Below are 25,593 nucleotides of genomic sequence, written 5' to 3' on the forward strand. Positions count from 1 at the left end.
CGAGGTGTCGTCGCGGGCGGGCGTGAGTAATCACTATGTCCGCGGCGGCAGCTTCACTCGCTTCGCCGACTGGCGCTTTATCCATCGCGCCAAATTGGATGTCCTCCCTCTCAACGGTGCACGCCGCTGGGGGGAGGCAGACCGAAGGTGTCGGCGTTGCGGGGCAGCAGCCGAGACCCTTCCCCATGTTTTAGGTCATTGTGGGGTACACTCCGCCGCCATTCAGCTGAGGCACGACGCCGTATTGCACCGCCTCTGGAAGGCTTGCCGTATGCCTGGGGAGAAGCGGGTAAACCGGCGGGTTGAGGGCATGGAGGGCGAACTCGGGGAGCTACGGCCCGATCTTGTGGTCTGGCACGAGCGCTCCAAGTGTGTCGTCATCTGCGACGTGACGATCCCCTTCGAGAACCGCTGGGTGTCCTTCGATGAGGCTAGGGCGAGGAAAGTCGCCAAATACTCGCCCTTGGCTGAGGAGCTCCAGCGGCGGGGATATCGCGTCGTAGTGACGGCCTTCGTCGTCGGTGCCCTTGGCTCGTGGGATCCGAGGAATGAGGCGGTACTGAGGGTGCTGAGGATTGGCAACGCCTACGCCTCGATGATGCGCCGCCTCATGGTCTCGGATACCATTCGCTGGTCTAGGGACATTTACGTGGAGCACGTGTCTGGCGTGCGCCAGTACGCCGCTCCCTCCCGCCCCTCGGCTGAGGGGGTGCTCGCGACACCCCCCCGCGCGATTCGCCGGCGTTGGCCCACCAATGCGTAGGTGCGGCACTTCACGCGTCTTCGTCCTATTTATTTATTGTTTTTTGCGTCTCGGGTGTACATGTCGCGTAATTTATTAAGTGCGTTGTCTTGCCCACTTTTATTTATTTATCTACTCGCAGCGGCGAGGGAGCAGGGTTTTGCCCTGCTCTAATTTTATTTTAACCCGTTTTTATATTTTTATATATTTTATTGCATGTTGTGTGGGCCTGTCTGTTCCGAGTATGAATGCCGCGTATCTAATATTGTATTTTAGCCGAGAATGTGTGTGTCGCGTTTTACATTTAATTTTATTTATTATTCTTTTGCCGCGTGCGCGCCCCCGGGTCCTTTTATCTCCGACCTCTTATCTGTGATTGGCCCGGGGGCGGTTGCTGTGATTTAGATATACATTGCCCCGGTCAGTCAGCCGGGGCAATCTATTTATCACCTTTTTATATCGTCGACCTGGGGGAGGCTAGTGCTCCCCCAGCGCGTTAGTTTTAGTGCCCACTGGCGGGAGGGGCTATTGTCTCCCGCCCATATTTTAAGTATATTGCGCGCGGCTAATTGCCGACTTTTTATTGTATTCGCACCCCGGGGGGGTGCTGTCCCCCCGGGGAACATTAATTCAAAATAAACGGCAATTTATCTGTTCTTATCAGCTTAATATCTGATACAATCCCCATAGGGGATTCAGAATATTAAACTGATTTTTGGAACCTGGCGGGTGACCGGAGCTTGCTCCGACTCTGCCGCGGGTCGGCCTGGCATTGCAGTACCGTCAGGAACGGCCTAATAATCTGGTAAAGCACAACCCCATCAGGTTATTAGGTATCAACCCCGTGGCAGATAACCTGCTTGCACCAGGTTTTCCGAAGATCGGTGCGATACGCTGGATCCCTGGGGTGCCTACGCGCACCTAACCTCTCTCTCGCGCGTGGGCTTTAGAGTGTTAGACTTAGCTCAGAGAAGAGTTTTATTTATTGTATATTTATATATTCCGCGAGTGAGTGTCCGCGATATTCGTTTTGCCGGGAAGCGACTTGTGTTTTCGTGTCCGCGCGCGTATAAGTGAAGTGCCGCGACGCGTGTGCTCCGCGAAGTTTTGTGGTCAGGGCTCCCTCGACCTGGGGCTCTGCGCCGAGAGTGACGTGCGGCAGTGCGGTGAGTGTGCGGTGCGCGGGTGTGGTGCGTGCGTGTGGTGCATCGCGGTGCGGCGGTGCATCGTTGCACCTGTTGTTGTGACGGCGGGGCGCCGCATCGCGATCCGCCGCCGCGGGGTGCCTGCATACACACGTGTGTAGGTTATCCCGCCACGTGCCGCCTCCGCGTTCCGCGCGCGGGGTTCCGTGCTTGCCGCGCGTCGTAATTTTATTAATTGTTTTTGTTTTATTTATTATTAATTTATTGTTATGGCGCAGAGCCCGCTCGAAGTCGTATTGACTTATCCCCTGGCGGAGCGGGTGTGTTGCCCGCGATGCTGGGGGAGCACAGACAGAAACGTCAGGTCGAGGGGCGATTTCTGCGACACGCAGCATTTGTCGCGTCATATTCGTAAATTCCATCCGGGGGACACAATAGCGTACGTGTGCTCAATATGTAACTTTAGGGGGACAGGCGCGGTCCCCTATCGTCGTGTTAAAGAACATTTTGAGAAGGAGCACGTCCCCCGGACGGAAGCTGCGTGTCGCACAGTACGCGGAGCACAGAGAACTCTGAATAATATTGGTGGTGTTTCAGGTGTGCGGACCCGGGCCTCTGCATCGGCCCCATCTGCATCGGCGTCGGCTGGACCATCGTCGCGAAGCCTCGCCTCCTCGCGGCCACCCACGTCGCACTCCGCGGCCACGACGTCACGAGTAACACCACCTGCAACAACAACAGCATCCGCAGGAACATCCCGGTCACCAGGAGCAGCAGGAGAGTCCCCCTCCTACGCGGCTGTCACCGCAGCGGGGCCAGCGACACGAAGAACATCTCCGTCGCTGGCCACAACATCAACACGTGGGGCGGCCATTTTGACATCTCAGGCCGCCATGACAGCCGCCATATTGGGTGCCGCCACTAGGAGGACGTCGGCCGCCGCAACTAAAGGTAAGGCGCATCCACAGTCTTATGGCGGATCCACAGGACAAGATGGCGCGGCCAATAGGAGATGCCCGTCCGGACAAGCGGCAAGAGAGGCGCGCAAAAGCCCCCGCAGACCATCCAGCGGGGGCAAATCATCTACAGGGAGTGCCGCAGGGGCCCCGCCGTCCACCACCAGCCAGGCGGGGCCCTCGTTTAATAGGAATTTGCGGCGTTCCACGAGCGCGCCTCTCGTGAAGAGCGGCGCATCCAGGCCGGCACGCGCGCCCCCCAGGAGGTCCCCTGCCGCCGAATCTCCATCCTTCGGCGGCATGGGGGGCGCATGGAGGAGGACGCCCGAGAGGACCCCCCCGACGACATCCTGTGGGGGTCCTACAACAAGGAGCAGATCTCGGGCGTCAAGCGTGCCGGTCGAGAAGCGCGCTTTACAGACGGGCCCCCTGGCCCGACCATCGGCCAGGGGCGTACCGCGGGGGCCCCCTTCCTCAGGGAGGAACACCAGAGGGGCCCAGCCGGCGATGACATCCCCAGCCGGCACCGCGGTACGGAATCTCAGTGCCGCGCTGACGCTGCAGGCATCCGGGGGGGCGAGGGGTGGGGCGAGGACGCCCACCCCGCAACGAGGGACCCCGCCCCCCCGAATGACCCCCACCACGCCGCCTTCCATCTGCGGCGTGTGCGCGGGGGTCATTACACCACCATTTGTGCCTGCGGCGTCGGGATCCGCCACGCTGACCACCCAGACGGTGACCACATCGACTTGCGGGTCCCCCGTGATGGCCACGGGGTACACCGCGGGGAGGGTCACTCCATCGAGACCCTCCCCCCTCCCTACCATCCTGGAGGGGTCACCGTTGGAGGTGGTCGGCGGGATGCGCCTTCCTTCAACCCCCTCAACACCGGGGCGGGAGGAGCGGCGGCATCAAGGAGCGGCGCCCCCCTCATCACCATCGGAGGACGAGGGGGACTCGGGTGGGCCGTGGAGGAGGTGCGTGGGAAGAAGAGCGAGGAGGAGGTGGAGCGGCGACTCCAGCGGGAGCGATGGTCCGACGCCGGTGGGGCTGAGGCGGACGCCCGGTCATCCGCCACAAACGCCGGCGAATGTAACAACGACGCCTAACCTACGACCGTGTTCGGTCGTCTTGCAGCGGACGATGGTCCGCTCCGTTCGAGGGGTTGCTGCGGGCATCCCACAGCCGGGGACCAGCGTGGAGGGGGCACCGGGAGAGCGTGCTGAAGAAAGCATCGCGGGACATCCGAGTGCCCAGGTTGGTGTCCTTGGGGTGATGGGCCGTCGGCGGGGCGTTCCCGCAATCGGCGGCCCCGGAGCGAGCGGTGAGGCACCGCCGGTCCCTAGGAGCGGGGGCGGGGGGCACCACCGAAACCCGCGGCGTGCTAACCCCCCGCCCGGCTTGCCGTCCGGTGGCCAACCGGCCCCTGCGGCTGTCGCAAGACAGCACAGGCGGCAACGTGTGGCTGCTCGTGACGCGCTGGTCTGGCGGGTGGAGGCCGTCGCCTCGATTGCGGACCTGGAGGAGGTGGCGGCTGCTGTCGCCACCTTCTTCGGGGAGGATGCAGCGAGAGCGGTTGGCGGGGGTGCACCCGGCGCCCGCGACCGTCCGGATCGGTCGCGTGAGGCGCGGGCGCGTCGGGGTGAGGGGGGAGTGCCGGCGCGAGACGGCGTTAGGAGGGGGCCGGCACCGGCCGGTCCCCAGCAGCAGGGAGAAGGGCGCGGGGGCTGGGTGCGCGAAGCTACGCGCATACAGGCCCTGTACAGGGCGAACCGTCGCAAGGCGGTCCGAGAAGTGCTGCAGGGGCCCGCTGAATCGTGCCAAGTGCCGAGACAGCGGGTTCAGGCGTACTTCGAAGGGCTGTACCGCGGCGGGGAACACCTGGACGGCCTGGGCGCGGAGGTGGAGCGTGCTGACCCCTTGGCCGATGAGGGGGAGTCCGCGCTCCTGGATCCCTTCACGGAGTTGGAGGTGGACCGTCGGCTCCGGCGTATGACGAACTCTGCGCCGGGTCCCGACGGTGTCACTTACCGTGACCTTCGTGGAGCGGATCCGGGAGTGCGGCTCCTCACCGCGTTATTTAACGCGTGTTATCGGCTCGAGGCAGTCCCAGCGTCCTGGAAGACCTCCAACACCGTATTGGTGTACAAAAAAGGCGACCGGGACATGTTAGAGAACTGGCGCCCTCTCGCGCTGGGGGACACTGCCCCCAAACTTTTCGCGGCGCTCGTTGCCGATCGTTTGACCGACTGGGCGGTCAACAACAACAAGCTTAGTCCGGCACAGAAGGGATTCCTGCGGGACGAGGGGTGCTTTGAGCACAACTTTGTCCTGCAGGAGATCCTAACTGATGCGCGGAGGACTAGGCGGCAGGCGGTCGTCGCGTGGCTGGACCTTTCCAACGCGTTTGGTTCGGTCCCGCACGCGGTGATCCGCCGCGCTCTCGTTCGCTCCGGGGTGCCGGGGGGCATCGTTCGTACATGGCAGTCCATGTATGAGGGATGCACCACGCGGGTGCGCGCGGCCGGCGGGTTCACCGACCCCATCCCTGTTCGCTCGGGGGTTCGGCAAGGTTGTCCGCTGAGCCCGATAGTATTTGACCTCGCTATCGACTCGGTACTGCGTGCAATTACCGACGTCGATGCGGGGTTCGATCTATTGGGCTCGCGCTTTAGCGTTTTAGCGTATGCGGACGACATTGCACTCGTTGCCGATACGCCCGAGGGAATGCAGCGGCTCCTGGCTGCTGCAGAGGACGGAGCATCGTCGGTGGGGTTGCGGTTCAACCCTGCTAAATGTGCCACCCTGCACATCGGTGCAGGAGCAGGCGGCAGGGTCCTACCGACGACCTTCGAAATCCAGGGAGAGCCCGTCCATCCCCTTGCGTCCGGTGAGCCGTATCACCATCTCGGTATCCCGACGGGTTGCTCGGTCGACCAAACGCCATTCGCGACTATCGGGGGCCTCCTTGAGGATCTTCGCGCGGTTGACCGATCCCTCCTTGCCCCGTGGCAGAAACTGGAGGTCGTGGCAACGAACATCCTGCCACGGATGGACTTTCTGCTGCGGGGGGCCACAGTGGAGAAGCGTCCCCTGAAGGCGGCGGACTTGGAGATCCGCCGCAAAGCCAAGGCCTGGCTCAACCTCCCGCAGAGAGCCAGCGCGGAAGTGGTCTACCTCCCCCCGAAACGCGGGGGTTGTGGGCTACTTCCGCTAGCTGACCTCGCGGACGTCCTGTCCGTCGCGCACGTCTTCCGTATGCTTACGGCTGGCGACGCGACGGTCAGGACGCTCGCGTGGGCGTCTCTGCGGGGAGTTGTGGCCAGGCGGATTGGCGGTCCTCCGACCAGCGAGGACATCGCGGCCTTCCTCTCCGGTTCGCAGGAGGGGAGGTTGCGCGAGGGAGGGGAGCGCTCCCTGTGGTCGTCGGCTCGGAATGCTGCGCGGAGGCAGTCTGAGAGGTTGTCCCTTCGGTGGGAATGGTGTGAGGCGACCGAGGGGCTCATTGTCGGGTGCCGACGTCCCGGAGGCGACGCGGTAAAGGTGCCACCTGGTGCTCGCAACCAGGTGGTTACTCGTCTGCGCTCAGCGGTGGCGGCTTTCTATTCGGGTACGCTGTTGCGTAAGCCGGACCAGGGGAAGGTGTTCGAGGTGTCGTCGCGGGCGGGCGTGAGTAATCACTATGTCCGCGGCGGCAGCTTCACTCGCTTCGCCGACTGGCGCTTTATCCATCGCGCCAAATTGGATGTCCTCCCTCTCAACGGTGCACGCCGTTGGGGGGAGGCAGACCGAAGGTGTCGGCGTTGCGGGGCAGCAGCCGAGACCCTTCCCCATGTTTTAGGTCATTGTGGGGTACACTCCGCCGCCATTCAGCTGAGGCACGACGCCGTATTGCACCGCCTCTGGAAGGCTTGCCGTATGCCTGGGGAGAAGCGGGTAAACCGGCGGGTTGAGGGCATGGAGGGCGAACTCGGGGAGCTACGGCCCGATCTTGTGGTCTGGCACGAGCGCTCCAAGTGTGTCGTCATCTGCGACGTGACGATCCCCTTCGAGAACCGCTGGGTGTCCTTCGATGAGGCTAGGGCGAGGAAAGTCGCCAAATACTCGCCCTTGGCTGAGGAGCTCCAGCGGCGGGGATATCGCGTCGTAGTGACGGCCTTCGTCGTCGGTGCCCTTGGCTCGTGGGATCCGAGGAATGAGGCGGTACTGAGGGTGCTGAGGATTGGCAACGCCTACGCCTCGATGATGCGCCGCCTCATGGTCTCGGATACCATTCGCTGGTCTAGGGACATTTACGTGGAGCACGTGTCTGGCGTGCGCCAGTACGCCGCTCCCTCCCGCCCCTCGGCTGAGGGGGTGCTCGCGACACCCCCCCGCGCGATTCGCCGGCGTTGGCCCACCAATGCGTAGGTGCGGCACTTCACGCGTCTTCGTCCTATTTATTTATTGTTTTTTGCGTCTCGGGTGTACATGTCGCGTAATTTATTAAGTGCGTTGTCTTGCCCACTTTTATTTATTTATCTACTCGCAGCGGCGAGGGAGCAGGGTTTTGCCCTGCTCTAATTTTATTTTAACCCGTTTTTATATTTTTATATATTTTATTGCATGTTGTGTGGGCCTGTCTGTTCCGAGTATGAATGCCGCGTATCTAATATTGTATTTTAGCCGAGAATGTGTGTGTCGCGTTTTACATTTAATTTTATTTATTATTCTTTTGCCGCGTGCGCGCCCCCGGGTCCTTTTATCTCCGACCTCTTATCTGTGATTGGCCCGGGGGCGGTTGCTGTGATTTAGATATACATTGCCCCGGTCAGTCAGCCGGGGCAATCTATTTATCACCTTTTTATATCGTCGACCTGGGGGAGGCTAGTGCTCCCCCAGCGCGTTAGTTTTAGTGCCCACTGGCGGGAGGGGCTATTGTCTCCCGCCCATATTTTAAGTATATTGCGCGCGGCTAATTGCCGACTTTTTATTGTATTCGCACCCCGGGGGGGTGCTGTCCCCCCGGGGAACATTAATTCAAAATAAACGGCAATTTATCTGTTCTTATCAGCTTAATATCTGATACAATCCCCATAGGGGATTCAGAATATTAAACTGATTTTTGGAACCTGGCGGGTGACCGGAGCTTGCTCCGACTCTGCCGCGGGTCGGCCTGGCATTGCAGTACCGTCAGGAACGGCCTAATAATCTGGTAAAGCACAACCCCATCAGGTTATTAGGTATCAACCCCGTGGCAGATAACCTGCTTGCACCAGGTTTCCGAAGATCAGCGCGGTACGCTGGATCCCTGGGGTGCCCACGTGCACCTAACCTCTCTCTCGCGCGTGGGCTTCTAGTCATATTTTAAAGTATTGCGACTTAGCTCAGAGAAGCATTTTATTTATTGAGTATTTTTATACCCGCGAGTGTGTGTCCGCGATAATCGTTTGCCGGGAAGTGATATCGTGTTCGTGCGCGCGTAAAAGTGAGGTGCCGCGACGCGTGTGCTCCGCGAGTCTTTGGTTAGGGCTCCCTCGACCTGGGGCTCTGCGCCGAGAGTGACGTGCGGCAGTGCGGTGAGTGTGCGGTGCGCGGGTGTGGTGAGTGCGTGTGGTGCATCGCGGTGCGGCGGTGCATCGTTGCACCTGTTGTTGTGACGGCGGGGCGCCGCATCGCGATCCGCCGCCGCGGGGTGCCTGCATAGGTTATCCCGCCACGTGCCGCCTCCGCGTTCCGCGCGCGGGGTTCCGCGCTTGCCGCGCGTCTTAATTCTATTTATTGTTATTATTTATTTTATTATCATTTATTGTTATGGCGCAGAGCCCGCTCGAAGTGGTTCTGTCGTACCCCCTGGCGGAGCGGGTGTGTTGTCCGCGATGCTGGGGGAGTACGGACAGAAATGTCAGGTCGAGGGGCGACTTTTGTGACACGCAGCATTTATCGCGCCACATAAGAAAATTCCACCCGGGGGACACTATCGCGTATGTGTGCTCAATATGCAATTTTAGGGGGACAGGCGCGGTCCCCTATAGACGTGTAAAAGAACATTTTGAGAAGGAGCACGTCCCCCGGACGGAAGCTGCGTGTCGCACAGTACGCGGAGCACAGAGAACTTTAAATAATATTGGTGGTGTTTCAGGTGTGCGGACCCGGGCCTCTGCGTCGGCCCCATCTGCGTCGGCGTCGGCTGGACCATCGTCGCGAAGCCATACCTCCTCGCGGCCACCCACGTCGCACTCCGCGGCCACGACGTCTACAAGAACAACACCACCTGCAACAACGTCATCATCAGGAGCTCGCACAACACCCGGAGCAGCAGGAGAGTCCCCCTCATACGCGGCTGTCACCGCAGCGGGGCCAGCGACACGCACATCATCTTCGTCGCTGGCCACAACAACTACACGTGGGGCGGCCATTTTGACATCCCAGGCCGCCATGACAGCCGCCATATTGGGTGCCGCCACTAGGAGGACGTCGGCCGCCGCAACTAAAGGTAAGGCGCATCCACAGGATAATGGCGGATCCACAGCCCAAGATGGCGCGGCCAATAGGAGATGCCCGTCCGGACAAGCGGCAAGAGAGGCGCGCAAAAGCCCCCGCAGACCATCCAGCGGGGGCAAATCATCTACAGGGAGTGCCGCAGGGGCCCCGCCGTCAACCACCAGCCAGGCGGGGCCCCCATTTAATAGGAATTTGCGGCGTTCCACGAGCGCGCCTCTCGTGAAGAGCGGCGCATCCAGGCCGGCACGCGCGCCCCCCAGGAGGTCCCCTGCCGCCGAATCACCATCCTTCGGCGGCATGGGGGGCGCATGGAGGAGGACGCCCGAGAGGACCCCCCCGACGACATCCTGTGGGGGTCCTACGACCAGGAGCCGATCTCGGGCGTCAAGCGTGCCGGCCGAGAAGTGCGCGCCACGGACGGGCCCCCTGGCCCGACCATCGGCCAGGGGCGTACCGCGGGGGCCCCCTTCTTCAGGGAGGAACACCAGGGGGGCCCAGCCGGTGATGACATCCCCAGCCGGCACCGCGGTACGCAATCTCAGTGCCGCGCTGACGCTGCAGGCATCCGGGGGGGCGAGGGGTGGGGCGAGGACGCCCACCCCGCAACGAGGGACCCCGCCCCCCCGAATGACCCCCACCACGCCGCCTTCCATCTGCGGCGTGTGCGCGGGGGTCATTACACCACCATTTGTGCCTGCGGCGTCCGGATCCGCCACGCTGACCACCCAGACGGTGACCACGTCAACTTGCGGGTCCCCCGTGATGGCCACGGGGTACACCGCGGGGAGGGTCACCCCATCGAGACCCTCCCCCCTCCCTACCATCCTGGAGGGGTCACCGCTGGAGGTGGTCGGCGGGATGCGCCTTCCCTCAACCCCCTCAACACCAGGGCAGGAGGAGCGGCGGCATCAAGGAGCGGCGCCCCCCTCATCACCATCGGAGGACGAGGGGGACTCAGGTGGGCCGTGGAGGAGGCACGTGGGGCGAAGAGCGAGGAGGAGGTGGAGCGGCGACTCCAGCGGGAGCGATGGTCCGACGCCGGTGGGGCTGAGGCGGACGCCCGGTCATCCGCCACAAACGCCGGCGAATACAACAACGTCGCATAACACGCGACCTTGCTCGGTCGTGCTCCAGCGGACAATGGTCCGCACTGTTCGAGGGGTTGCTGCGGGCATCCCACAGCCGGGGACAAGCGTGGAGAGGGCACCGGGAGAGCGTGCTGAAGACAGCATCGCGGGACATCCGAGTGCCCAAGTAAGTGTCCCTGGGGTGATGGGCCGTCGGCGGGGCGCTCCCGTAGCCGGCGGCTCCGGAGCGGGCGGTGAGGCACCGCCGGTCTCTAGGAGCGGGGGCGGGGGGCACCACCGAAACCCGCGACGTGCTAACCCCCCGCCCGGCTTGCCGTCCGGTGGCCAACCGGCCCCTGCGGCTGTCGCAAGACAGCACAGGCGGCAACGTGTGGCTGCTCGTGACGCGCTGGTCGGGCGGGTGGAGGCCGTCGCCTCGATTGCGGACCTGGAGGAGGTGGCGGCTGCTGTCGCCACCTTCTTCGGGGAGGATGCAGCGAGAGCGGTTGGCGGGGGTGCACCCGGCGCCCGCGACCGTCCGGATCGGTCGCGTGAGGCGCGGGCGCGTCGGGGTGAGGGGGGAGTGCCGGCGAGAGACGGCGTCAGGAGGGGGCCGGCACCGGCCGGTCCCCAGCAGCAGGGAGAAGGACGCGGGGGCTGGGTGCGCGAAGCTACGCGCATTCAGGCTTTGTACAGGGCGAACCGTCGCAAGGCGGTCCGAGAAGTGCTGCAGGGGCCCGCTGAATCGTGCCAAGTGCCGAGACAGCGGGTTCAGGCGTACTTCGAAGGGCTGTACCGCGGCGGCGAACTCCTGGACAATCTGGGCGCGGAGGTGGAGCGCGCTGACCCCTTGGCCGATGAGGGGGAGTCCGCGCTCCTGGATCCCTTCACGGAGTTGGAGGTGGACCGTCGGCTCCGGCGCATGACCAACTCTGCGCCGGGTCCCGACGGTATCACTTACCGTGACCTTCGTGGAGCGGATCCGGGAGTGCGGCTCCTCACCGCATTATTTAATGCGTGTTATCGGCTCGAGGCAGTCCCAGCGTCCTGGAAGACCTCCAACACCGTATTGGTGTATAAGAAAGGCGACCGGGATATGTTGGAAAACTGGCGCCCTCTCGCGCTGGGGGACACTGCCCCCAAACTTTTCGCGGCGCTCGTTGCCGATCGTCTGACCGACTGGGCGGTCACCAACAACAAGCTTAGTCCGGCACAGAAGGGATTCCTGCGGGACGAGGGGTGCTTTGAGCACAACTTTGTCCTGCAGGAGATCCTGACTGATGCGCGGAGGACTAGGCGGCAGGCGGTCGTCGCGTGGCTGGACCTTTCCAACGCGTTTGGTTCGGTCCCGCACGCGGTGATCCGCCGAGCTCTCGTTCGCTCCGGGGTGCCGGGGGGCATCGTTCGTACATGGCAGTCCATGTATGAGGGATGCACCACGCGGGTGCGCGCGGCCGACGGGTTCACCGACCCCATCCCTGTTCGTTCGGGGGTTCGGCAAGGTTGTCCGCTGAGCCCCATAGTATTTAACCTCGCTATCGACTCGGTACTGCGTGCAATTACCGATGTCGATGCGGGGTTCGATCTATTGGGCTCGCGCTTTAGCGTTTTAGCGTATGCGGACGACATTGCACTCGTTGCCGATACGCCCGAGGGAATGCAGCGGCTTCTGGCTGCTGCAGAGGACGGAGCATCGTCGGTGGGGTTGCGGTTCAACCCTGCTAAATGTGCCACCCTGCACATCGGTGCAGGAGCAGGCAGCAGGGTCCTACCGACGACCTTCGAAATCCAGGGAGAGCCCGTCCATCCCCTTGCGTCCGGTGAGCCGTATCACCATCTCGGTATCCCGACGGGTTGCTCGGTCGACCAAACGCCATTCGCGACTATCGGGGGCCTCCTTGAGGATCTTCGCGCGGTTGACCGATCCCTCCTTGCCCCGTGGCAGAAACTGGAGGTCGTGGCAACGAACATCCTGCCACGGATGGACTTTCTGCTGCGGGGGGCCACAGTGGAGAAGCGTCCCCTGAAGGCGGCGGACTTGGAGATCCGCCGCAAAGCCAAGGCCTGGCTCAACCTCCCGCAGAGAGCCAGCGCGGAGGTGGTCTACCTCCCCCCGAAACGCGGGGGTTGTGGGCTACTTCCGCTAGCTGACCTCGCGGACGTCCTGTCCGTCGCGCACGTCTTCCGTATGCTTACGGCTGGCGACGCGACGGTCAGGACGCTCGCGTGGGCGTCTCTGCGGGGAGTTGTGGCCAGGCGGATTGGCGGTCCTCCGAACAACGAGGACATCGCGGCCTTCCTCTCCGGTTCGCAGGAGGGGAGGTTGCGCGAGGGAGGGGAGCGCTCCCTGTGGTCGACGGCTCGGAATGCCGCGCGGAGGCAGTCTGAGAGGTTGTCCCTTCGGTGGGAATGGTGTGAGGCGACCGAGGGGCTCATTGTCGGGTGCCGACGTCCCGGAGGCGACGCGGTAAAGGTGCCACCTGGTGCCCGTAGCCAGGTGGTCACTCGTCTGCGCTCAGCGGTGGCGGCTTTTTACGCGGGTACGCTGTTGCGTAAACCCGATCAGGGGAAGGTGTTCGAGGTGTCGTCGCGGGCGGGTGTGAGCAATCACTATGTCCGCGGCGGCAGCTTCACTCGCTTCGCCGACTGGCGCTTCATCCATCGCGCCAGATTGGACGTCCTCCCTCTCAACGGTGCACGCCGTTGGGGGGAGGCGGACAGAAGGTGTCGGCGTTGCGGGGCAGCAGCCGAGACCCTTCCCCATGTCTTAGGGCACTGCGGGGTGCATTCCGCTGCCATTCAGCTGAGACATGACACCGTCTTGCACCGCCTCTGGAAGGCTTGCCGTATGCCTGGGGAGAAGCGGGTAAACCGGCGGGTTGAGGGCATGGAGGGCGAACTTGGGGAGCTACGGCCCGATCTTGTGGTCTGGCACGAGCGCTCCAAGTGTGTCGTCATCTGCGACGTGACGATCCCCTTCGAAAACCGCTGGGTGTCCTTCGATGAGGCTAGGGCGAGGAAAGTCGCCAAATACTCGCCCTTGGCTGAGGAGCTCCAGCGGCGGGGATATCGCGTCGTAGTGACGGCCTTCGTCGTCGGTGCCCTTGGCTCGTGGGATCCGAGGAATGAGGCGGTACTGAGAGTGCTTAGGATTGGCAACGCCTACGCCTCGATGATGCGCCGCCTCATGGTCTCGGATACCATTCGCTGGTCTAGGGACATTTACGTGGAGCACGTGTCTGGCGTGCGCCAGTACGCCGCTCCCTCCCGCCCCTCGGCTGAGGGGGTGCTCGCGACACCCCCCCGCGCGATTCGCCGGCGTTGGCCCACCAATGCGTAGGTGCGGCACTTCAGGCGTCCTCGTATTTATTTATTTTTTGCGTTCCGAGCATGTGTGTCGCGTAATTTATTAAGTGCGTTGTCTTGCCCACTTGTATTTATCTATTTGCTCGCAGCGGCGAGGGAGCAGGGTCTCACCCTGCTCTATTTATTTTTTAACCCTGTTGTGTTTATTTATTTTATTGCATGTTGTGTGGGCCTGTCTGTTCCGAGTGTGAATGCCGCGTACCTAATATTGTTTTTTAGTCGAGTATGTGTGTGCCGCGTTTTACATACTTAATTTTATTTATTCTTTGCCGCGTGCGCGCCCCCGGGTCTTTTTATCTCCGACCTCTTATCTGTGATTGGCCCGGGGGCGATTGCTGTGATATGGATATACATTGCCCCGGTCAGTCAGCCGGGGCAATTTATTATCACATTTTTATTTTCTTCCGACCTGGGGGAGGCTAGTGCTCCCCCAGAGCGTTAGTTGTAATGCCCACTGGCGGGGGGGGCCAATGTCCCCCGCCCATAATTTTAATTTTTATAGCGCGCGGCTAATTGCCGCTTTTTATTGTATTCGCACCCCGGGGGGGTGCTGTCCCCCCGGGGAACATTAACTGAAAAATAAACGGCAATTTATCTGTTCTTATCAGCTTAATATCTGATACAATCCCCATAGGGGATTCAGAATATTAAACTGATTTTTGGAACCTGGCGGGTGACCGGAGCTTGCTCCGACTCTGCCGCGGGTCGGCCTGGCATTGCAGTACCGTCAGGAACGGCCTAATAATCTGGTAAAGCACAACCCCATCAGGTTATTAGGTATCAACCCCGTGGCAGATAACCTGCTTGCACCAGGTTTCCGAAGATCAGCGCGGTACGCTGGATCCCTGGGGTGCCCACGTGCACCTAACCTCTCTCTCGCGCGTGGGCTTCTAGTCATATTTTAAAGTATTGCGACTTAGCTCAGAGAAGCATTTTATTTATTGAGTATTTTTATACCCGCGAGTGTGTGTCCGCGATAATCGTTTGCCGGGAAGTGATATCGTGTTCGTGCGCGCGTAAAAGTGAGGTGCCGCGACGCGTGTGCTCCGCGAGTCTTTGGTTAGGGCTCCCTCGACCTGGGGCTCTGCGCCGAGAGTGACGTGCGGCAGTGCGGTGAGTGTGCGGTGCGCGGGTGTGGTGAGTGCGTGTGGTGCATCGCGGTGCGGCGGTGCATCGTTGCACCTGTTGTTGTGACGGCGGGGCGCCGCATCGCGATCCGCCGCCGCGGGGTGCCTGCATAGGTTATCCCGCCACGTGCCGCCTCCGCGTTCCGCGCGCGGGGTTCCGCGCTTGCCGCGCGTCTTAATTCTATTTATTGTTATTATTTATTTTATTATCATTTATTGTTATGGCGCAGAGCCCGCTCGAAGTGGTTCTGTCGTACCCCCTGGCGGAGCGGGTGTGTTGTCCGCGATGCTGGGGGAGTACGGACAGAAATGTCAGGTCGAGGGGCGACTTTTGTGACACGCAGCATTTATCGCGCCACATAAGAAAATTCCACCCGGGGGACACTATCGCGTATGTGTGCTCAATATGCAATTTTAGGGGGACAGGCGCGGTCCCCTATAGACGTGTAAAAGAACATTTTGAGAAGGAGCACGTCCCCCGGACGGAAGCTGCGTGTCGCACAGTACGCGGAGCACAGAGAACTTTAAATAATATTGGTGGTGTTTCAGGTGTGCGGACCCGGGCCTCTGCGTCGGCCCCATCTGCGTCGGCGTCGGCTGGACCATCGTCGCGAAGCCATACCTCCTCGCGGCCACCCACGTCGCACTCCGCGGCCACGACGTCTACAAGAACAACACCACCTGCAACAACGTCATCATCAGGAGCTCGCACAACACCCGGAGCAGCAGGAGAGTCCCCCTCATACGCGGCTGTCACCGCAGCGGGGCCAGCGACACGCACATCATCTTCGTCGCTGGCCACAACAACTACACGTGGGGCGGCCATTTTGACATCCCAGGCCGCCATGACAGCCGCCATATTGGGTGCCGCCACTAGGAGGACGTCGGCCGCCGCAACTAAAGGTAAGGCGCATCCACAGGATAATGGCGGATCCACAGCCCAAGATGGCGCGGCCAATAGGAGATGCCCGTCCGGACAAGCGGCAAGAGAGGCGCGCAAAAGCCCCCGCAGACCATCCAGCGGGGGCAAATCATCTACAGGGAGTGCCGCAGGGGCCCCGCCGTCAACCACCAGCCAGGCGGGGCCCCCATTTAATAGGAATTTGCGGCGTTCCACGAGCGCGCCTCTCGTGAAGAGCGGCGCATCCAGGCCGGCACGCGCGCCCCCCAGGAGGTCCCCTGCCGCCGAATCACCATCCTTCGGCGGCATGGGGGGCGCATGGAGGAGGACGCCCGAGAGGACCCCCCCGACGACATCCTGTGGGGGTCCTACGACCAGGAGCCGATCTCGGGCGTCAAGCGTGCCGGCCGAGAAGTGCGCGCCACGGACGGGCCCCCTGGCCCGACCATCGGCCAGGGGCGTACCGCGGGGGCCCCCTTCTTCAGGGAGGAACACCAGGGGGGCCCAGCCGGTGATGACATCCCCAGCCGGCACCGCGGTACGCAATCTCAGTGCCGCGCTGACGCTGCAGGCATCCGGGGGGGCGAGGGGTGGGGCGAGGACGCCCACCCCGCAACGAGGGACCCCGCCCCCCCGAATGACCCCCACCACGCCGCCTTCCATCTGCGGCGTGTGCGCGGGGGTCATTACACCACCATTTGTGCCTGCGGCGTCCGGATCCGCCACGCTGACCACCCAGACGGTGACCACGTCAACTTGCGGGTCCCCCGTGATGGCCACGGGGTACACCGCGGGGAGGGTCACCCCATCGAGACCCTCCCCCCTCCCTACCATCCTGGAGGGGTCACCGCTGGAGGTGGTCGGCGGGATGCGCCTTCCCTCAACCCCCTCAACACCAGGGCAGGAGGAGCGGCGGCATCAAGGAGCGGCGCCCCCCTCATCACCATCGGAGGACGAGGGGGACTCAGGTGGGCCGTGGAGGAGGCACGTGGGGCGAAGAGCGAGGAGGAGGTGGAGCGGCGACTCCAGCGGGAGCGATGGTCCGACGCCGGTGGGGCTGAGGCGGACGCCCGGTCATCCGCCACAAACGCCGGCGAATACAACAACGTCGCATAACACGCGACCTTGCTCGGTCGTGCTCCAGCGGACAATGGTCCGCACTGTTCGAGGGGTTGCTGCGGGCATCCCACAGCCGGGGACAAGCGTGGAGAGGGCACCGGGAGAGCGTGCTGAAGACAGCATCGCGGGACATCCGAGTGCCCAAGTAAGTGTCCCTGGGGTGATGGGCCGTCGGCGGGGCGTTCCCGTAGCCGGCGGCTCCGGAGCGGGCGGTGAGGCACCGCCGGTCTCTAGGAGCGGGGGCGGGGGGCACCACCGAAACCCGCGACGTGCTAACCCCCCGCCCGGCTTGCCGTCCGGTGGCCAACCGGCCCCTGCGGCTGTCGCAAGACAGCACAGGCGGCAACGTGTGGCTGCTCGTGACGCGCTGGTCGGGCGGGTGGAGGCCGTCGCCTCGATTGCGGACCTGGAGGAGGTGGCGGCTGCTGTCGCCACCTTCTTCGGGGAGGATGCAGCGAGAGCGGTTGGCGGGGGTGCACCCGGCGCCCGCGACCGTCCGGATCGGTCGCGTGAGGCGCGGGCGCGTCGGGGTGAGGGGGGAGTGCCGGCGAGAGACGGCGTCAGGAGGGGGCCGGCACCGGCCGGTCCCCAGCAGCAGGGAGAAGGACGCGGGGGCTGGGTGCGCGAAGCTACGCGCATTCAGGCTTTGTACAGGGCGAACCGTCGCAAGGCGGTCCGAGAAGTGCTGCAGGGGCCCGCTGAATCGTGCCAAGTGCCGAGACAGCGGGTTCAGGCGTACTTCGAAGGGCTGTACCGCGGCGGCGAACTCCTGGACAATCTGGGCGCGGAGGTGGAGCGCGCTGACCCCTTGGCCGATGAGGGGGAGTCCGCGCTCCTGGATCCCTTCACGGAGTTGGAGGTGGACCGTCGGCTCCGGCGCATGACCAACTCTGCGCCGGGTCCCGACGGTATCACTTACCGTGACCTTCGTGGAGCGGATCCGGGAGTGCGGCTCCTCACCGCATTATTTAATGCGTGTTATCGGCTCGAGGCAGTCCCAGCGTCCTGGAAGACCTCCAACACCGTATTGGTGTATAAGAAAGGCGACCGGGATATGTTGGAAAACTGGCGCCCTCTCGCGCTGGGGGACACTGCCCCCAAACTTTTCGCGGCGCTCGTTGCCGATCGTCTGACCGACTGGGCGGTCACCAACAACAAGCTTAGTCCGGCACAGAAGGGATTCCTGCGGGACGAGGGGTGCTTTGAGCACAACTTTGTCCTGCAGGAGATCCTGACTGATGCGCGGAGGACTAGGCGGCAGGCGGTCGTCGCGTGGCTGGACCTTTCCAACGCGTTTGGTTCGGTCCCGCACGCGGTGATCCGCCGAGCTCTCGTTCGCTCCGGGGTGCCGGGGGGCATCGTTCGTACATGGCAGTCCATGTATGAGGGATGCACCACGCGGGTGCGCGCGGCCGACGGGTTCACCGACCCCATCCCTGTTCGTTCGGGGGTTCGGCAAGGTTGTCCGCTGAGCCCCATAGTATTTAACCTCGCTATCGACTCGGTACTGCGTGCAATTACCGATGTCGATGCGGGGTTCGATCTATTGGGCTCGCGCTTTAGCGTTTTAGCGTATGCGGACGACATTGCACTCGTTGCCGATACGCCCGAGGGAATGCAGCGGCTTCTGGCTGCTGCAGAGGACGGAGCATCGTCGGTGGGGTTGCGGTTCAACCCTGCTAAATGTGCCACCCTGCACATCGGTGCAGGAGCAGGCAGCAGGGTCCTACCGACGACCTTCGAAATCCAGGGAGAGCCCGTCCATCCCCTTGCGTCCGGTGAGCCGTATCACCATCTCGGTATCCCGACGGGTTGCTCGGTCGACCAAACGCCATTCGCGACTATCGGGGGCCTCCTTGAGGATCTTCGCGCGGTTGACCGATCCCTCCTTGCCCCGTGGCAGAAACTGGAGGTCGTGGCAACGAACATCCTGCCACGGATGGACTTTCTGCTGCGGGGGGCCACAGTGGAGAAGCGTCCCCTGAAGGCGGCGGACTTGGAGATCCGCCGCAAAGCCAAGGCCTGGCTCAACCTCCCGCAGAGAGCCAGCGCGGAGGTGGTCTACCTCCCCCCGAAACGCGGGGGTTGTGGGCTACTTCCGCTAGCTGACCTCGCGGACGTCCTGTCCGTCGCGCACGTCTTCCGTATGCTTACGGCTGGCGACGCGACGGTCAGGACGCTCGCGTGGGCGTCTCTGCGGGGAGTTGTGGCCAGGCGGATTGGCGGTCCTCCGAACAACGAGGACATCGCGGCCTTCCTCTCCGGTTCGCAGGAGGGGAGGTTGCGCGAGGGAGGGGAGCGCTCCCTGTGGTCGACGGCTCGGAATGCCGCGCGGAGGCAGTCTGAGAGGTTGTCCCTTCGGTGGGAATGGTGTGAGGCGACCGAGGGGCTCATTGTCGGGTGCCGACGTCCCGGAGGCGACGCGGTAAAGGTGCCACCTGGTGCCCGTAGCCAGGTGGTCACTCGTCTGCGCTCAGCGGTGGCGGCTTTTTACGCGGGTACGCTGTTGCGTAAACCCGATCAGGGGAAGGTGTTCGAGGTGTCGTCGCGGGCGGGTGTGAGCAATCACTATGTCCGCGGCGGCAGCTTCACTCGCTTCGCCGACTGGCGCTTCATCCATCGCGCCAGATTGGACGTCCTCCCTCTCAACGGTGCACGCCGTTGGGGGGAGGCGGACAGAAGGTGTCGGCGTTGCGGGGCAGCAGCCGAGACCCTTCCCCATGTCTTAGGGCACTGCGGGGTGCATTCCGCTGCCATTCAGCTGAGACATGACACCGTCTTGCACCGCCTCTGGAAGGCTTGCCGTATGCCTGGGGAGAAGCGGGTAAACCGGCGGGTTGAGGGCATGGAGGGCGAACTTGGGGAGCTACGGCCCGATCTTGTGGTCTGGCACGAGCGCTCCAAGTGTGTCGTCATCTGCGACGTGACGATCCCCTTCGAAAACCGCTGGGTGTCCTTCGATGAGGCTAGGGCGAGGAAAGTCGCCAAATACTCGCCCTTGGCTGAGGAGCTCCAGCGGCGGGGATATCGCGTCGTAGTGACGGCCTTCGTCGTCGGTGCCCTTGGCTCGTGGGATCCGAGGAATGAGGCGGTACTGAGAGTGCTTAGGATTGGCAACGCCTACGCCTCGATGATGCGCCGCCTCATGGTCTCGGATACCATTCGCTGGTCTAGGGACATTTACGTGGAGCACGTGTCTGGCGTGCGCCAGTACGCCGCTCCCTCCCGCCCCTCGGCTGAGGGGGTGCTCGCGACACCCCCCCGCGCGATTCGCCGGCGTTGGCCCACCAATGCGTAGGTGCGGCACTTCAGGCGTCCTCGTATTTATTTATTTTTTGCGTTCCGAGCATGTGTGTCGCGTAATTTATTAAGTGCGTTGTCTTGCCCACTTGTATTTATCTATTTGCTCGCAGCGGCGAGGGAGCAGGGTCTCACCCTGCTCTATTTATTTTTTAACCCTGTTGTGTTTATTTATTTTATTGCATGTTGTGTGGGCCTGTCTGTTCCGAGTGTGAATGCCGCGTACCTAATATTGTTTTTTAGTCGAGTATGTGTGTGCCGCGTTTTACATACTTAATTTTATTTATTCTTTGCCGCGTGCGCGCCCCCGGGTCTTTTTATCTCCGACCTCTTATCTGTGATTGGCCCGGGGGCGATTGCTGTGATATGGATATACATTGCCCCGGTCAGTCAGCCGGGGCAATTTATTATCACATTTTTATTTTCTTCCGACCTGGGGGAGGCTAGTGCTCCCCCAGAGCGTTAGTTGTAATGCCCACTGGCGGGGGGGGCCAATGTCCCCCGCCCATAATTTTAATTTTTATAGCGCGCGGCTAATTGCCGCTTTTTATTGTATTCGCACCCCGGGGGGGTGCTGTCCCCCCGGGGAACATTAACTGAAAAATAAACGGCAATTTATCTGTTCTTATCAGCTTAATATCTGATACAATCCCCATAGGGGATTCAGAATATTAAACTGATTTTTGGAACCTGGCGGGTGACCGGAGCTTGCTCCGACTCTGCCGCGGGTCGGCCTGGCATTGCAGTACCGTCAGGAACGGCCTAATAATCTGGTAAAGCACAACCCCATCAGGTTATTAGGTATCAACCCCGTGGCAGATAACCTGCTTGCACCAGGTTTCCGGAAATCAGCGCGGTAGACTGGATCCTCGGGGTGCCCACGCGCACCTAACCTCTCCTTCGCGCGTGGGCTTCTAGCCTTATTAGACTTAGCTCAGAGAAGAGTATTATTTATTGTATATTTTAATCCGCGAGTGTGTGTCCGCGATTTTCGTTCTGCCGGGAAGCGAGTTGTGATTTCGTGTTCGCGTGCGAAAAAGTGAAGTGCCGCGACGCGTGTGCTCCGCGAGTTTTGTTGGTTAGGGCTCCCTCGACCTGGGGCTCTGCGCCGAGAGTGACGTGCGGCAGTGCGGTGAGTGTGCGGTGCGCGGGTGTGGTGCGTGCGTGTGGTGCATCGCGGTGCGGCGGTGCATCGTTGCACCTGTTGTTGTGACGGCGGGGCGCCGCATCGCGATCCGCCGCCGCGGGGTGCCTGCATACACACGTGTGTAGGTTATCCCGCCACGTGCCGCCTCCGCGTCCCGCGCGCGGGGTTCCGTGCTTGCCGCGCGTCTAGATTTTATTTATTGTTTATTTATTTATTTATTCATATTTGTTATGGCGCAGAGCCCGCTCGAGGTGGTGCTGACATACCCCCTGGCGGAGCGGGTATGTTGCCCGCGATGCTGGGGCAGCACCGACCGAAACGTCAGGTCGAGGGGCGATTTCTGCGACACGCAGCATTTGTCGCGCCATATAAGAAAATTCCACCCGGGGGACACTATCGCATATGTGTGCTCAATATGCAACTATAGGGGGACAGGCGCGGTCCCCTACCGAAGAGTAAAAGAACACTTTGAGAAGGAGCACGTCCCCCGGACGGAAGCTGCGTGTCGCACAGTACGCGGAGCACAGAGAACATTATCTAATAATGGTGGGCTTTCAGGTGTGCGGACCCGGGCCTCTGCATCGGCCCCATCTGCGTCGGCGTCGGCTGGACCATCGTCGCGAAGCCACACTTCCTCGCGGCCACCCACGTCACGCTCCGCGGCCACGACGTCCACCAGCACAGCACCTGCAACAACTACACCATCGGCAGGAACATCCCGACCAGCAGGAACATCCGGAGAGTCCCCCTCATATGCGGCTGTCACCGCAGCGGGGCCAGCGACACGCCGAACATCTCCGTCGCTGGCCACAACAACACGTGGGGCGGCCATCTTGACATCTCAGGCCGCCATGACAGCCGCCATATTGGGTGCCGCCACTAGGAGGACGTCGGCCGCCGCAACTAAAGGTAAGGCGCATCCACAGTCTTATGGCGGATCCACAGGGCAAGATGGCGCGGCCAATAGGAGATGCCCGTCCGGACAAGCGGCAAGAGAGGCGCGCAAAAGCCCCCGCAGACCATCCAGCGGGGGCAAATCAACTGCAGGGAGTGCCGCAGGGGCCCCGCCATCATCCACCAGCCAGGCGGGGCCCCAATTTAATAGGAATTTGCGGCGTTCCACGAGCGCGCCTCTCGTGAAGAGCGGCGCATCCAGGCCGGCACGCGCGCCCCCCAGGAGGTCCCCTGCCGCCGAATCACCATCCTTCGGCGGCATGGGGGGCGCATGGAGGAGGACGCCCGAGAGGACCCCCCCCACGACATCCTGCGGGGGTCCCACCACCAGGAGTAGATCTCGGGCGTCCAGCGTGCCGGTCGAGAAGTGCGCGCCACGGACGGGCCCCCTGGCCCGACCATCGGCCAGGGGCGTACCGCGGGGGCCCCCTTCTTCAGGGAGGAACACCAGGGGGGCCCAGCCAGCGATGACATCCCCAGCTGGCACCGCGGTACGGAATCTCAGTGCCGCGCTGACGCTGCAGGCATCCGGGGGGGCGAGGGGTGGGGCGAGGACGCCCACCCCGCAACGAGGGACCCCGCCCCCCCGAATGACCCCCACCACGCCGCCTTCCATCTGCGGCGTGTGCGCGGGGGTCATTACACCACCGCTTTTGCCTGCAGCGTCCGGATCCGCCACGCTGACCACCCAGACGGTGACCACGTCAACGTGCGGGTCCCCCGTGATGGCCACGGGGTACACCGCGGGGAGGGTCACCCCATCGAGACCCTCCCCCCTCCCGACCATCTTGGAGGGGTCACCGTTGGAGGTGGTCGGCGGGATGCGCCTTCCTTCAACCCCCACAACACCCGGGCAGGAGGAGCGGCGGCATCAAGGAGCGGCGCCCCCCTCATCACCATCGGAGGACGAGGGGGACTCAGGTGGGCCGTGGAGGAGGCACGTGGGGCGAAGAGCGAGGGGGAGGTGGAGCGGCGACTCCAGCGGGAGCGATGGTCCGACGCCGGTGGGGCTGAGGCGGACGCCCGGTCATCCGCCACAAACGCCGGCGAATTCAACAACGACGCCTAACTTACGACCGTGTTCGGTCGTTTTGCAGCGGACGATGGTCCGCTCGGTTCGAGGGGTTGCTGCGGGCATCCCACAGCCGGGGACCAGCGTGGAGAGGGCACCGGGAGAGCGTGCTGAAGAAGGCATCGCGGGACATCCGAGTGCCCAGGTAAATGTCCTTGGGGTGATGGGCCGTCGGCGGGGCGTTCCCGTAGCCGGCGGCTCCGGAGCGAGCGGCGAGGCACCGCCGGTCTCTAGGAGCGGGGGCGGGGGGCACCCCCGAAACCCGCGACGTGCTAACCCCCCGCCCGGCTTGCCGTCCGGTGGCCAACCGGCCCCTGCGGCTGTCGCAAGACAGCACAGGCGGCAACGTGTGGCTGCTCGTGACGCGCTGGTCGGGCGGGTGGAGGCCGTCGCCTCGATTGCGGACCTGGAGGAGGTGGCGGCTGCTGTCGCCACCTTCTTCGGGGAGGATGCAGCGAGAGCGGTTGGCGGGGGTGCACCCGGCGCCCGCGACCGTCCGGATCGGTCGCGTGAGGCGCGGGCGCGTCGGGGTGAGGGGGGAGTGCCGGCGCGAGACGGCGTCAGGAGGGGGCCGGCACCGGCCGGTCCCCAGCAGCAGGGAGAAGGGCGCGGGGGCTGGGTGCGCGAAGCTACGCGCATACAGGCTCTGTACAGGGCGAACCGTCGCAAGGCGGTCCGAGAAGTGCTGCAGGGGCCCGCTGAATCGTGCCAAGTACCGAGACAGCGGGTTCAGGCGTACTTCGAAGGGCTGTACCGCGGCGGGGAACACCTGGACGGCCTGGGCGCGGAGGTGGAGCGTGCTGACCCCTTGGCCGATGAGGGGGAGTCCGCGCTCCTGGATCCCTTCACGGAGTTAGAGGTGGACCGTCGGCTCCGGCGTATGACTAACTCTGCGCCGGGTCCCGACGGTATCACTTACCGTGACCTCCGTGGAGCGGATCCGGGAGTGCGGCTCCTCACCGCGTTGTTTAACGCGTGTTATCGGCTCGAGGCAGTCCCAGCGTCTTGGAAGACCTCCAACACCGTATTGGTGTACAAAAAAGGCGATCGGGATATGTTGGAGAACTGGCGCCCTCTCGCGCTGGGGGACACTGCCCCCAAACTTTTCGCGGCGCTCGTTGCCGATCGTCTGACCGACTGGGCGGTCACCAACAACAAGCTTAGTCCGGCACAGAAGGGATTCCTGCGGGACGAGGGGTGCTTTGAGCACAACTTTGTCCTGCAGGAGATCCTGACTGATGCGCGGAGGACTAGGCGGCAGGCGGTCGTCGCGTGGCTGGACCTTTCCAACGCGTTTGGTTCGGTCCCGCACGCGGTGATCCGCCGCGCTCTCGTTCGCTCCGGGGTGCCGGGGGGCATCGTTCGTACATGGCAGTCCATGTATGAGGGATGCACCACGCGGGTGCGCGCGGCCGACGGGTTCACCGACCCCATCCCTGTTCGTTCGGGGGTTCGGCAAGGTTGTCCGCTGAGCCCCATAGTATTTGACCTCGCTATCGACTCGGTACTGCGTGCAATTACCGATGTCGATGCGGGGTTCGATCTATTGGGCTCGCGCTTTAGCGTTTTAGCGTATGCGGACGACATTGCACTCGTTGCCGATACGCCCGAGGGAATGCAGCGGCTTCTGGCTGCTGCAGAGGACGGAGCATCGTCGGTGGGGTTGCGGTTCAACCCTGCTAAATGTGCCACCCTGCACATCGGTGCAGGAGCAGGCAGCAGGGTCCTACCGACGACCTTCGAAATCCAGGGAGAGCCCGTCCATCCCCTTGCGTCCGGTGAGCCGTATCACCATCTCGGTATCCCGACGGGTTGCTCGGTCGACCAAACGCCATTCGCCACAATCGGGGGCCTCCTTGAGGATCTTCGCGCGGTTGACCGATCCCTCCTTGCCCCGTGGCAGAAATTGGAGGTAGTGGCAACCAACATCCTGCCGCGTATGGACTTTCTGCTGCGGGGGGCCACAGTGGAGAAGCGTCCCCTGAAGGCGGCGGACCTAGAGATCCGCCGTAAAGCCAAGGCCTGGCTCAACCTCCCGCAGAGAGCCAGCGCGGAAGTGGTCTACCTCCCCCCGAAACGAGGGGGTTGTGGGCTACTTCCGCTAGCTGACCTCGCGGACGTCCTGTCCGTCGCGCACGTCTTCCGTATGCTTACGGCTGGCGACGCGACGGTCAGGACGCTCGCGTGGGCGTCTCTGCGGGGAGTTGTGGCCAG

The 25,593-nt window shown here is 62.8% G+C and overlaps 4 pseudogenes; all 4 read left to right on the forward strand.

Annotated features, from left to right (window-relative positions):
* The first annotated feature begins 1,366 nt into the window (after nucleotides 1–1,366).
* On the forward strand, nucleotides 1,367–1,545 carry LOC138940950 (U2 spliceosomal RNA; annotated as a pseudogene).
* Nucleotides 1,546–7,856: 6,311 nt separating this feature from the next.
* LOC138940951 (U2 spliceosomal RNA) lies at nucleotides 7,857–8,035 on the forward strand (annotated as a pseudogene).
* A 6,292-nt stretch (nucleotides 8,036–14,327) lies between these two features.
* LOC138940964 (U2 spliceosomal RNA) lies at nucleotides 14,328–14,506 on the forward strand (annotated as a pseudogene).
* A 6,292-nt stretch (nucleotides 14,507–20,798) lies between these two features.
* Nucleotides 20,799–20,977, forward strand: LOC138940965 (U2 spliceosomal RNA; annotated as a pseudogene).
* Nucleotides 20,978–25,593: the final 4,616 nt, after the last annotated feature.

Source organism: Polyergus mexicanus, unplaced genomic scaffold, assembly GCF_030449975.1.
Source record: "Polyergus mexicanus isolate NDT 795.1 unplaced genomic scaffold, iyPolMexi1.0 SCAF_17, whole genome shotgun sequence".
NCBI classification, from domain to species: domain Eukaryota; kingdom Metazoa; phylum Arthropoda; class Insecta; order Hymenoptera; family Formicidae; genus Polyergus; species Polyergus mexicanus.